At 34.8% G+C, this 14,232-nt stretch overlaps 1 long non-coding RNA gene across 1 annotated transcript; it reads right to left on the bottom strand.

Moving 5' to 3' along the window:
* Positions 1–788: 788 nt before the first annotated feature.
* On the bottom strand, positions 789–4,152 carry LOC133803789 (uncharacterized). Its single transcript, XR_009878152.1, has 3 exons — positions 4,077–4,152; positions 2,984–3,057; positions 789–844 (listed from the first exon to the last, which is right to left on the bottom strand). It is a non-coding gene; the product is annotated as an uncharacterized LOC133803789 (long non-coding RNA).
* Between the last annotated feature and the right edge of the window lie 10,080 nt (positions 4,153–14,232).

The following is a 14,232-nucleotide window of genomic DNA, read 5'->3' as shown; positions in this document are numbered from 1 at the left end:
ATAAAATTATGAAGAGTGCAGCAAGCAATAACTATCAAATGTTGTCTACTCAATTTGTAAGGTGGCATCATCTTCAATATAGGAAAACGTGCTTTTAGTACACCAAAGCACCGTTCAATGACATTCCTAAGAGAAGAATGCCTATAATTGAATAGTTCTTTCATACCACGTGGTCGATTACGTCCACTATTGTATTCTTGCAAATGATATCTTTCACCACGATATGGTGGGAGAAAACCTTTTGTGCATGGAAACCCAGAATCCAAAACATAGTATTCACCTACATAATAAAACATGTCAAAAAGAAAAATTAGTTTTCTATATGCACCATCACATAAATTATAAAATAATAATTCAATCCTAGGCTTTCAATACCTTCTTTAGGCAATGGAAACTTATATTTAGGTTGTGTAATTGCATCTATAAACACCCTGGAATCATCTGCGATGCCCTCCCAACTAGCAGATACAAAAGTAAAGAACATTTCAAAGTTACAAGCACACAAGACATTTTGTGTTACCACATTTTTTCGACCTCTGTAACTGACTTGCTTATCTATAGGGACACATGCACTCACATGTGTTCCATCAATGGCACCAATGCAATTCTGATAGTACAAAAATCCAAAACCATTATAAACATTTATCGAAGAAAAATGTAAACTAAAAATATGTGAAAATATAATTTATATATAAAGTTATAATACATTTGATGTATATTAAGTACCCGAAACCATGGGTAGTATTTTGAAGAGTTGACAATATGAGAAGGTAACGGAAATTGAGTTGGTCGAATGATATCCTGTCCTAATTTACATATTGCCTTTAATGTTAAATGGAAGTGCCTATCAATAGTTTCAAGCGAATGTTGAAATCAGTCAGCTATAAGTCTCATTCCCACATTTTGACCAACAATTATAAGGAAAATGGCAACTGCTTCTTCAACTTTAATCTCTCGTGTGTCCTTAATGTATTCCTTTTGTTTTAAACAAGTACATAGCTTGATGAATACATTTTTATCCATTCGCAATAATTCATAGCATGTTCTCTCATGACCACCTAATAACTCTCTCACAAAATCTTCTCCACATAAAGAAGATGTTCTTTGAGGGATTTTCTCGATAAACTTTTTATTGTAATCACTTAAAAAGTTTAGCATCAAAAAATCTGAAAAATCATCAAAATCACTATCTGCAGAAGATGAACTAGAATCATCCATTTGATTACTCTGAATCCTGCAAATTATTTGACATGCATAATAAACTTAGAAAAAAACAATACGTATTTGAAACCAATAACAAAGTCTCCACTAGATTATCTTAACATAACATACTATAATAATGTCAAGCACACATAAAGTAAAACTCAAAGCCTACACAGTCAAACATATCACAGTATAGTCAAAGCCTATCTAACCAAGCTCTCTTTCTAATAGTAGACATATTAATAAAAATCTCTCTCCAATCTGGATCCTTAAATTTCTCAACAGCTTTCATGTAGGCATCATCATTGACTTCTTCCAGTCCTTCGAGGATTTGCATACAATTTGTGAGAGAAAACTCATGATTTTGGCTTCCTCCTCCTTCGGTTGTACTCTTGTATTTTTCAGCTTTAGCTAAAGTGGCCTCTGCTCTTACTTTAGCTACCTCAGTCCATGCAACAATTGCATCACTCATTTGTTTTGATCTTTGTCTCTTAGCTCTTCGCTCTGTACTTGTAGTTGTTGAATTTTTTGTTGAACGTTTAAAAACATCATCAACAAGCCGAGAGCAACTAGTAGAATCATTCTCATCAATATCATGGGCGTCTATGCGATCAAATTCATTCTCCATTTCCTTTTCATCATCAGTGTTGGGCGGACCTGAAGCAGCAGAATGATGGAACTGACCAGTGGCAGTTGACTTACTAAAAATTAGTTCCAACAATACAAAATGATCACATCCTTTCTTGCGATATTGTGTTGCCTTTGGGTGTGCCTAAAATAAAAAAGAAAACTAGTTTCATCACTTAATTTGATTCAAGACTAATTTTTTATATAAATAATAGACTTAGTTTGTTCTTACCCTTAGATAATTCTGCCATATTTCCTTAGAAGCAACCACAGTATTGGTTTCACGATCTCATCCAAATCCAGTTTGTTTCAACAACTCAGCAAACTCGCGATACTTAGTGCGCAACCTATTGAACTTTTGCTTAATTTGTTTAATTAAGTATTTCTGCTTACTTTTAATTTGCAACTCCTCAAGAATTTTAGCCCATGTTTTTGAGCCAAATTGACCACTTGCCATATTTCCTTTATTCACTTCATCAACCATGATATCGATGAAAATCTTCTCTACAGTTGGTCCCCATAAACATGCATCATCAACATCTGTGATCTCAATGGCCATATTTCAAATCTAGCAATATTCCATACCATAAATTATCTTAGAGCATAGCCAATATAAGACACTAAACACAAATATTATAATCAATAAATCCTATTTATTTCCTATTAGCTTATAACCCCACTCCTTGAGATCAGCCCCTGTCATTGCCTACACAATCATATGATAAAGGAAAGGTCTCTAATAAGGCAATAGTCAAACAAAACACTTCAACTTTAGCCATTGCACATTGCCCAATGCCTAATGCCATATAGAAGAGAAATCTAGCATGTCAACCTAGAAAATCAACATTGTTATGTCTTCTCTTTCCAAAATCTATTCCAAGAAAATCCATTGCATATATATACCCTAATATATATCAAAGTAAAATTTTATGTAACATAGGATTAATAAATGTGATCAAAGTAGTTTATATTTTAGTGTAATGGTGAACTTATGAACTTCAAGTTGAGACAAACACATAGCAATACCAAAAGAATAACATAAATTAAAAATAAGATTGTCAAGCAATACATTGATAAAATAATCAATTCAATTGAAACATTAGAGAAAAATAATGCAATAATTACAAATTTTACCTGCAATAAGAACACCCACTTTACTCAATGTTCCACATTTGCCAGACAAGTACTTTCGGGGGTTGCATCCTGAACCTAGAACTGGAAGTGAATCTGAAACAATGATTAGTAACATAAGGAACTTGAAGTTGCAGAGGTTTAATGAAACTATCCTTTATTTGTATAGGAACTTGAACTGGAAGGAACTTGACAGTCTGTTCTATCTTTTATTTTTTTGGTTTATTTATGATAGCTGAGCTAACAAGGACAGTTTCATTGATTGAAAGTGTGTTCAATCACTCCAAACCTGTCATAGATTCGGCCTAAAATGCCAAGTAGCATTCGAATTTTTAAAACAGAATGTTAAGTTGAAAAAAGAAACACCATGAATTCGTAAATAAACCTCAGATCACTTTCAATTATTATAGAATCCCGATTCTATCTCCCTACTTGAATCATGAAGAGTAGGAGATTTTCAATTCAATTTTGCTTCATACTTTCACAAGGGATAGTCACAACAACAATTTGAAAGAACATGGAGCAGAGCACAATGTTTTTGCACATTAGAAACAAGTGGTGCAATAAAATTGCAAAAGAGAGATAGTATTTAGTACCATATTTGATAGAAGACAATAGGACAAAAGATTTTAACGAATCCATATATATGAAACAGATATATATATATAACTCCAACAGGGATGCCGGGTACGAATCCATATATATGAAACAGATATATATATATATATGCAAGAGTTGCAGTACCAAAGCAATCTATACACGTTCTATATAACAAACTTCCACATGTAATCATCCAAATACAACAATACCCATAAACACACTCAAAGGGTTTTTCATCAATCAACACTGTTAAGGATTTGACCACATATATATATATATGTATATATATTTATAGAGTAGCTAGCTATATATAGCCACAATCACAAAGATATATGTTATTATTTGATATATTAATCACAAACCAGCTAATATGTGAATATTCAAAACTTGGTCAAGCTCAAAAAACATGAAATCCATGACTATACATATCAGACACTCATACCCAGCTGCTAAATGACAAAACGCCAAGGAAGAACTCTATATTTATGTATATATAAATATATAGAAGGAGATACCTTAAAAAACCAGGCGAATGGCAGAGTGAAGGTCTAGCTGCAACATCAAGATATGATCTGCAAGAGAGGATCAAAGACCTTTCTATGTGAGGAGATGTTAAATTAGAAGAGAAAAAAAAATTAGGGCACAAAAGTGTGTAAGATAAGAAAAACACACAATTAAAATGTTGAGAGAAGTTTCAGTCAGCAGAGAACAATTGATTTGTGCGTGGAGAATGTCCTCAGAGGCGGAGAGATGGAGGAGAAGGAGCTCAGAGCTCCATTACTGCTTCTTCCATTTTCGTCGAGAGAGAAAAATGAAAGATCTGAGAACAACTTTTGAAAACATAGATAAGGTGTTTTCTAAATTCTTGTCTTTTTTAACTCTGTTTTTTAAAAACTGTTCTCAAAAAACAAAGCCAAACACATCATTTGTTTTCCAAAAACAATTTTCTATTTTTTAGAACAGAAAACTGTTTCTGAGTTAATGAGCCAAACAGGCCCTTTGTTATTTGCATTTAGTTCAATGTGCTTTGTAACTTCTTTGATTCGCTACTCTCTTAGGCACTATATGTGTGAGTCAGTCGGATTAGTTTTGGACTATGGACTATAGATTTTTAATTATTTGTTTTATGTATGTTTGGTTAGTAATTAACTAAATACTATGGGATATTATGTTGTAAGGTTTCTAAGTTTTTTTTCTTTTGCTTTTTAAAGGTTTTTTAACTTGTATACTAATGATAGTAATGAACCATGAATTGATTCATTAATATTTTTAAGCATATTTTTTGTAGTCTCAATTATTGAAAAAAAAAAAAAAAGCAAATAAAGATCTAAAATATGATATAACAATTTTAGGGTTCCATCAACTCAAATCTTCCACAATCTTTATTTTTATCTAACAAAAATTCGGGAGCAAGACTCTAATTTAGAGGACAAATAAAATGATAGTATAAATTCTCTCTATTTTCCATTTTCTATCACATCTCCTTATTTTCACAACTTACCATACTCTTCTTTACTTTCTCTGTCTCATATATCTCACTTCCAAGAAAAGAAAAGAAAAAATCATCTATATTTTTTATCATCTTTTTTTTTCCTTGAGTGACCTGATGAAATATTCTACAATCAATTAGTGATTTCCATAAATCATTTGTAATTGACTAAGATTAATTTGTAATCAATTAGTATATTCTATTTTTAGAATTCTAAATTCTTATAAATTGTATCCTTTTTCACTGGAATAAAAATAAGAAAAAACCATTTCTTCACATGGTATCAGAGCAGGAAGAAAATCCTGGCTAGAAGAAAGGGAAAATAAACAATTACAAACCAGTTTTTTTCTGCCAATCTTTCGTCCAAAACCCACCAAATACAAAGACAATATATATATACCCACATTTGGTGATTCTCTAACACCTTTACCAGATTTTTATCAAGGTCATCTTCTCCTTGATCGCATCTTCTTTACAGTTGAAAGACTCAAACTTCTGCCTTGCGGTACTGTGTATTCTGTCACAATGCAACAGTAAATAGGTTTTATTTTTTCTTCTTTTTCTAGACATTTGGGCTTTATTATATGTGCATTGGGCCTTGTTTTATTATTTTTAGTTTTATATTTGGGCTCTATTTGTTTTAAGTGTACCAAGTCTTACTACTTTATTCTAGTATTTATATAATATATATACTTTTGTTCGTCTGTGTCTAATTATATAAATAAATATATATATATAAATAAAAATTAAAAAAAAATAAAAAAAAAAGAAAGAGAAAAAAAATTAGTCAACAAAATGATACTAAATCAGCCCCTATGTTTGTTCTTGTCCCTGAAAGTCCCTTTAATGTTGGCATTCTCCTTACTAAAACAAATTACGATGTGTGGTCTCAACTTATGGAAATGCACATTGCTGAAAGAGAGAAACTCACATACATTACGGGCAAAACTGATCCTCCTATCATATCAGACAAAGGTTATGAAAAATGGCAAGCTGAAAATCAAAAAGTGAAACGTTGACTTTTAATGACCATGTCTCTTGATATCATGAAGCGATATCTTAGTTACCAACTGCTCGTGAAATTTGGAGTAATCTTTCCAAAAATTTCTATGATGGTAATGATGAGATGCAGGTCTATACTTTGAATCTGAAAGCTTTCTCAGCCAACCAAGGTACCAAAACACAATCTATTTATTATGGAGAGTTAACAGAAATATTCCAAGAACTAGATCATTGAGATACAGTGGCTATGAAGGATCCTGATGATGTAACGGCATACCAGAAGTCCATTGAGCAAATCCGAGTTCACATATTTCTTGCATGGCTAGATAAAAGTTTTGACCATCTTCGACACGAGATTCTGCACCAAGCACCTCGACCTAGTTTAGAAGAATGTTATGCTATGGTTCATTGTGAAGACTTACAATCCACAACCTTCAATGAAGAGAATACTAAAACTGAAGTTTCCACAATGCTCTCTCATCAGCAGCCCACTAACTCAAAGAAGTCCACTGTTGATAAAGCCTCATTGAAATGTACTCACTGCAATCAAACAGGCCATACAAAAAATCGTTGCTTTGAGTTAATTGGATATCCAGACTAGTGGGATCCAACTCGACATCGAAATGCTAGGAGACCATCTACAACAGCAATTACTCAAACAAAAGAATATGTTGGTCCATCTACGTCATCAGCACTGACTACCACTACAGAAGAAGGTAAAATAAATCTTACACCTGTTTTGAATAATGCATGGATAATTGATTCTGGTGCTACTGATCATATGACATTTGATGGAACCAAGTCTTTAAACAAAATCCTCCTCTAGAAACTGTGCCTCTACTACAAATGGTAATACCACCTCAGTTCTTGGGGAAAGGTCTTGTATCTTACTAAAACTTTACATCTTGATTTTGTGTTGGTGGTACCTTCCTTGAACTATAATATTATATTTGTTTCTTCAATCACTGATACCTTGTCTTGTGTGGTTATTTTTGGTCCTGACTCTTGTGTGTTTAAGGATATTTAGACTCAGCAAACGATTGGTTATGGTATTAAGAAATGGATGTTGTACTACTTGGATTTGAAGTCAACAAATTCTGTCAAACTGCAACAGGCTTTCACCATCAACAGTACCAAGAAAACAACTAAGATTTGGCTTTGGCATCGACGTTTAGGGCATGCCTCATTTGGATACTTAAAACGTTGTTTCCTACTTTGTTTACTGATTTGGATATTTCTACTTTCAAATGTGATGTTTGTGAACTTGATAAAAGCCATCGTGCTTCATTTCATTTGATTTTAAATAAAAGTCCAAATCCATTTATGATTATTCATTCTGATGTTTGGGGCCTTTCCAAAATTCCTACACTGGGAGGCTCTTATTGGTTTGTTACATTTATTGATGATTGTACTCGAATGACCTGGTTATGCCTCATGAAATCCAAATCAGAAGTTACTGTATTATTTAAAAAATTCTACAATACTTTCAGAACACAATATAATGCCCAGATACAAGTACTTCACAGTGATAACGAGGGAGAGTATAATAGTAATGAGCTTCAACAATTCTTGGACTCTCATGGGTCCATTCATCAAACCAGTTGTCCAGATACACCAAAACAGAACGATGTTGTCGAAAGGAAAAATAGACACTTAGTGGAAGTTGTTCGGGCTTCTTTCATTGAAGCACACATGCCCCCTCATTACTGGGGTGAAGCTCTTCTGTCAGCTGCCTACCTCATCAATCGAGTTCCTTCAAGATCACTCAACTTTAAAACACCATTTCAAGCTCTCACTGACGCAGTTGTAGCTCCCACTGTCCCCAACCTACCACCTCGTGTCTTTGGTTGCGTTGCATATGTTCACCTTCCAAAAGATCCACGAAGTAAGTTAATGCCTCAAGCCTTGAAATGTGTTTTTGTTGGATATGCATTGCATCAAAAAGGGTATAGATGTTACCATCCCCCTACTCGGCGCATGTTTATCACTATGGATGTTGTTTTCCATGAAGATGTCATGTATTACTCTGAGTTTGAATTTCAGGGGGAGTATCTTGAAGAAATTCAAACTTTTGAATACAACCTTGTGACAGATGCAGAAGAGGTAAGACTTGATCTGGCAAAAATATCTGATGAAAGTGTAGGAGAATTGGATACAAGTTGTCAAAACTTGGACATAAGTGGTGACACCCTATACGAAAACACAAAACTGGATGAATTGGATTCTAGTGGTCAATGCTTGGATATAAGTGATAATTTAGATCAACAAACAACTTCAGACATTGAGTTGCAGGCTCTCCCAATTAATATACCAAGCCAATCGTTAGTTAAGGATATTCCTAAGCCATGTAAAAGACAATTATCACACCGTCTCACAAGAGGTATTCCAAAACCAACATATGAACCTGAATTGTCTAGTAAAGTAAGATATCCCATGAACATTATGTGTCTACACATCAATTGTCAAAAACAAATCAGTCATTTGTAAATTAATTATCTACTGTAACTATTCCTAACAGTGTGCAGGAAGCTTTAACTGATCCAAAATGGAAAGCTGCAATTAATGAAGAGATGGCCTCCTTACAGAAGAACCAAACATGGGAGCTTGTGGATCTTCCTACAGAAAAGAAAACTGTTGGATGTCGATGGATATTTTCTGTGAAACACAAAGCTGATGGTACAACTGAACGTTTTAAAGCAAGATTGGTGGCAAAAGGGTATACTCAAACTTATGGAATTGATTACACATAGACATTTGAACCTGTTGCAAAAATGAACACAGTCCGGGTCTTATTATCCTTGGTTGCTAATTTCGGTTGGCCTCTACAGCAGATTGATGTGAAAAATGCATTTTTACATGGAGAACACACTGAAGAAGTCTACATGGATCTTCCCCCAGGATGCATGGTGTCAGAAAAGCAAAGCCAGAAGGTGTGCAAACAGAAGAAATTATTATATGGTCTGAAGCAATCTCCCAGGGCTTGGTTTGGAAGATTCACAAAGTCTATGGTAGCGTTTGGTTATCATCAATGCAATTCAGACCATACTTTATTCTTGAAGAAGCAAAACGTCAAAGTTACTACACTTATTGTTTATGTTGATGACATGGTAGTAACAGGAAATGATCCAGTTGAAAGAATGCTCTTCAGGAATACTTGTCCAGAGAATTTGAAATGAAAGATTTAGGCCCCTTAAAGTACTTCTTGGGAATAGAAGTATCTCGATCCAAAAGAGGTATTTTCTTGTCCCAAAGAAAATATGCTTTAGATCTCTTGAAGGAGACAGGGATGTCTGTATGTCAACCAATAAATACACCAATTGAGGAAGGATTAAAATTACGAATGGTAGATGGTCAAGTTCCCGTTGATAAAGAGAGATACCAAAGACTTGTGGCAGACTAATGTACTTAGCTCATACAAGACCAGATCTTGCTTATGCTTTGAGCATCGTTAGCCAATTTATGCATAATCTGGGTGAGCAGCATATGGACGCAGACATACGAATTTTGAGATACTTGAAGTTAGCCCCCGGGAAAAGGATTTTGTTTTCTAGAAAAACAGAGGAACAAACCATCGATGTGTACACAGATGCTGACTGGGCTGGTGATAAAAGTGACATGTGATCTACTTCAGGGTATTTAACCTTTGTAGGTGGGAATCTTGTGTCTTGGAGGTGCAAGAAACAAAGTGTGGTTTCCCGATCAAGTGGTGAAGCAGAACTACGAGGAATGGCCCTTGGTGTTTGTGAAGGATTGTGGCTGAAATTGCTCCTTCAGAATTTAGGTTATGCTACAACTACACCTATTCGGTTATACTATGATAACAAGTCTGCTCATGATATGGTCCATAACCCGGTTCATCATGATCGAACAAAACATGTTGAGATTGATCGGTTTTTCATCAACGAAAAATTAGAGGAGAAAAGTCTAGAGCTACCAGAAATCTTATCAAAAGATCAACTAGCAGATATTCTCACCAAAGCAGTCTCAGTTCACATATTTTCAAAATTTATGGACAAGCTGGGCATGATAGACATCTATACACCAACTTGAGGGGGAGTGTTGAAATATTCTACAATCAATTAGTGATTTCTGTAGATCATTTGTAATTGACTAAGATTGATTTGTAATCAATTAGTATATTCTATTTTTAGAATTCTAAATTCCTATAAATTGTATCCCTTTTCACTGAAATAAAAATAAGAAAAAACCATTTCTTCACATGACCTTCTCGTAAGGCAGGGGCACCCAGAAAAATATATCAGAAGCTGAAGCGGAATAAACTAATCGATAGCAAAAGAAACAGCCAGAATACCAAGTCCAAAACTAAAATGTCCAAGAAAATAGCATAAAAATCCAAACGAAAGCATAAATTACACACAATATCACAGAACAAAAGTCAAAAGGGGCAAGGACACCACAACAAAAACAAAAGAAAAACGACAATAAACATTCCAAAGAAGAAACCGACCAAACTATTAATAGAGGGGAGAACTCATTGTAGTCTCACATCTCTACACTCTCTCTTCTCCTTATAACCTATTATACTTTTCTCTCACACACAACATCTCATATCAAATTCAATGACATTAATTAATTCATACTTTCAATGTTACCATGAGTTTTTTTCGGAGCTTGAATAATATAAATCAAGATCCTGGCCAACAACGACAAGCAATGAAGAATTAATGGTAGACCATGGTGCAAGCATACCCAAAGAACTAAACACGCGAAATTACAGGAATTGTGTTTTTTTTACCAACGCGTAGGTAAAAAAAAAAAATACCAACAACCATGACTAGAGAGCGTCAGAAACTAATACATTTGGCAATACTGATACTTTTGGAGCATTGGTATATGAGCACCCAATATTTGGCGTGAGTGTAGTTATGTCACTACAAGAAAATCTAATATTAGAGGCAAACTGTCTGCATGTATTGTACAGGTCATTAGCGGCGGACTAGTGGATCCGCCGCTAATAATGTGTAAATATATAAAAAAAATTAATATTTTTTATTAGCGGCAGACTTATTATTATTAGAGGCGGGCAGTCCGCCGCTAATATACCAAAGAAATGCCCGGGAAACAAAAGGATTTTTATTTTTAGAATTATTAGTGGCGGGTATTTACCTTTAGTAGAGGCCGACTACCCGCCGCTAATAGTATTAGCGGTGGAGTACCCGCAGCTAATAATATTATTAGCGGCAGGCTAATATTAATAGCGGCGGGTCCTGCCGCAAATAATCTTGCATATTTTAATTTTTTCACATCGTTTCGTCCATCCGTCCCTCTCTCGTTCTCTCGTTTTCTTTTCTCAAGTATTGCATCAGAAGCTTCTCTCCTCCCCCAGTGACCCACCACGGCTTCGACCCTCCGCCACTTACCCACCTTGACTCTGACCCTCCGCCAGTGACCCAACAGCCACAAGGTTAGTATATATATATATATATTAAGCATCTACAAGAAGAATCCATGGTTTTTTCTTTGTTCATTTATTCTTTGCTTCCCATTAGAACTTCTTGCTTTCGGTTATACTGCTTATCTTGATCTTGTGCCGCAATGTTTGGAATCCTGCATGGTTTGTAATGTGTGTGTTAGTGCCTTTTTCATAACAGTATGTGATTTATCTATAGAATCTAAGAGTGTAGTGCCAATGTGTCATTTATGGAGAAAGTCATGGACACATTCTAGAGATAGTCATGGGTTAAATTTTGTTTTGAGTGTTGCTAAGTTATAATGAGTGGTTACGGTCTTAAATTCAACTTTAAGGTGTTATATTGCATTAATCTTTAAAAAAAAACATCATCTCATTCCTATGTTTTCTTCTCATTATTCTCTGCCTGTCTAATTCCATAATATTTGGGAGCAGAAAAATTGCTTTGTACATAATAGGAGAAGCTCGAACTTCAAATTTTATAGGTGTAAACTACATGTCTCATTGAGCTACCCTCTTAAAAAAAATTTGAGCTTGATACACTCAATAAATACACTTTTCTCTGTTATTCTGGATCTAAAGAGGAAAAATACAATTTATTATGGCATTGTAGTTATTTGTTCCAAAGATAAAATTATTTGAAGCTTATACTAATAATGGAAAGAAGAAGCATACGGTCTCTGGTCTTATTTGGCGTGCTGCTTGGTATTGTTCTTCTCAATTCTATGTCCGAGAAAAAGGTCATTGCTTTTCACAGCATAGACAAGTCATTTGCACATAATTAGTAACCAGTTAGAGTAATTGGCAATAATTTGTCAATGTTTGCAAAAAAAAGCCGGTAAACCATTGGTTCCAGAGCTTGATCCTGTGACGAACAAAGTGGTTGGGTTGGAGGACCAAGCTTTTATTTTCATGTTGGGCACTCAAGTTACAATGTTGTGTCCGGGACATTACTTGGATTCTGCTAATTTACCTCAACAGTTTAAGGATCAATTGCTTGATCGTATGAGGGTAAAATATTACAAATCTTATACTCTACATTATTTATTGACATTATTTACAAAGTCATCTAAATTTTTTTCTTAATGCAGTATTACTATAATATAGACGGTCATCCACAACCTGGGTCAATTCTGGTAACTGTCTATAAGGAGATGGGTGAAAGATATCGTGAGAGAAAGACCATCAGACATAGACAATTCAAAAATCATTACGTGGGACTAGAAGATTGGGAGAATGTCCTCTCTAAGCCACCTGACCATTGCACAAAGGAAACATGGAAGGATATTTGTGAATTGTTTTTTAGTGAAAGATTTTTGGCTCGCTTTGCTAAAAACTAAGCAAACAGAAAACAAATAACTATGTAACAACACATGGCACAAAATCGTTGGCAGCTAAGCGTCATGAATATGTAAGTGAAGATGTTAATTTAATTTTACAAAATAACACATTCTAAAATATTTTGTTTACATTTGTATAGGAGCACCCAAATGCACATGTTGTTGATACTTGGAGGGATGTTCATATGAAAAAATCGACAAAAACTTTTGTCAACGAGTCAGCTCAACAAGATTATGTAAGTGAATATTATTGTGTTCTCATATTTGAAAAATTATCTTAGTTTTTTGTTTCTAATGTTTTCTTTATACAGGAAAAAATGGCGGCGGAGCTTCAAAGGTCATAGCTTGATAGGCAGTCTCAACATCAGAGTGAGGGGTCTGGTAATATATCTGGTGTTGATTCGTCCCCGGTCGATCAATACGAGATACTTAGTAAAGTACTCAGTGAGAGATCTGACTACCAAAGATGAGTGGGTTATAGGGTGAAAGGAAAAGCAAGAAAGTCAACCTCCAGCTCTACAAATCAAAGTCAGTCCCAAGCACATATTGCCCCTATGCCTAATGAAGATATGACTACTATGGCTCTGATGATGAAGGCAATGCATGAGATGATTCAGATGGTGGCACCTCAGCAACCCTATAATCTGTATAACCCACGATTTGACAGCTTTCTGCAGAGGTATTTTCCATCACAATTTGAAGCTGGTACGTCTTCTCAGAGTAACACTGCCCATCCTAACCTTCATACACTGCCACAGCAACAGTACCAGCCTCCTCCACAATATCCACCATATATGTCGTCGCAACAACCTCCGCAGTATCAAAACCATTACATGTTTGGACGCTCTTCCCAATCTCCTCCACTATATTTTGTTAACTTTATCAACTTTCAAGGAGGATCGATGCAATATCTGCAACCTAATCTTAAGTATGGTGAGGTTGGAGGTTCGTCGCAACAACAACCATTTTCTCGGTATGGTGAACTTGGGGGTTCCTCACAGCAGTAGCCTTTTGTTAGATATGGTGAGTTTGGGGGTGGGTCACAACAACTTTTTTTATCCACCCCAATACAGCCACACCCTTGGGATCAGTTTGGGGACCTCATGCTTGGACGATCTTCACAGCAGCCTTATATTCCTTCACCGCCACAGACACAATCACCGCCACCGCCACCGTCACAACAAAATGTTGAAGAAGAGGATAATTACAATATTGACCTTAATGATTATATTTAGTTATTAGTTTATGTATTTTGATTAAATTAACAGTTTATTTATTTGTAATGACAATAGCGATATTAGTTAGTTTGATAAATATTAAAATTATATATTAATTTTAATGTTAGTTATGTTTAAATTAATTAATTGGTTATTTTATTAAAATTTATTATGAATTAGTTTTAAAAATAT

Source organism: Humulus lupulus, chromosome X (genome assembly GCF_963169125.1).
Source record: "Humulus lupulus chromosome X, drHumLupu1.1, whole genome shotgun sequence".
In the NCBI taxonomy this organism is placed as follows: Eukaryota; Viridiplantae; Streptophyta; class Magnoliopsida; order Rosales; family Cannabaceae; genus Humulus; species Humulus lupulus.
The sequence above is the reverse complement of the archived record's forward strand: the minus strand, read 5'-3'. Positions and strand labels throughout refer to the sequence as shown.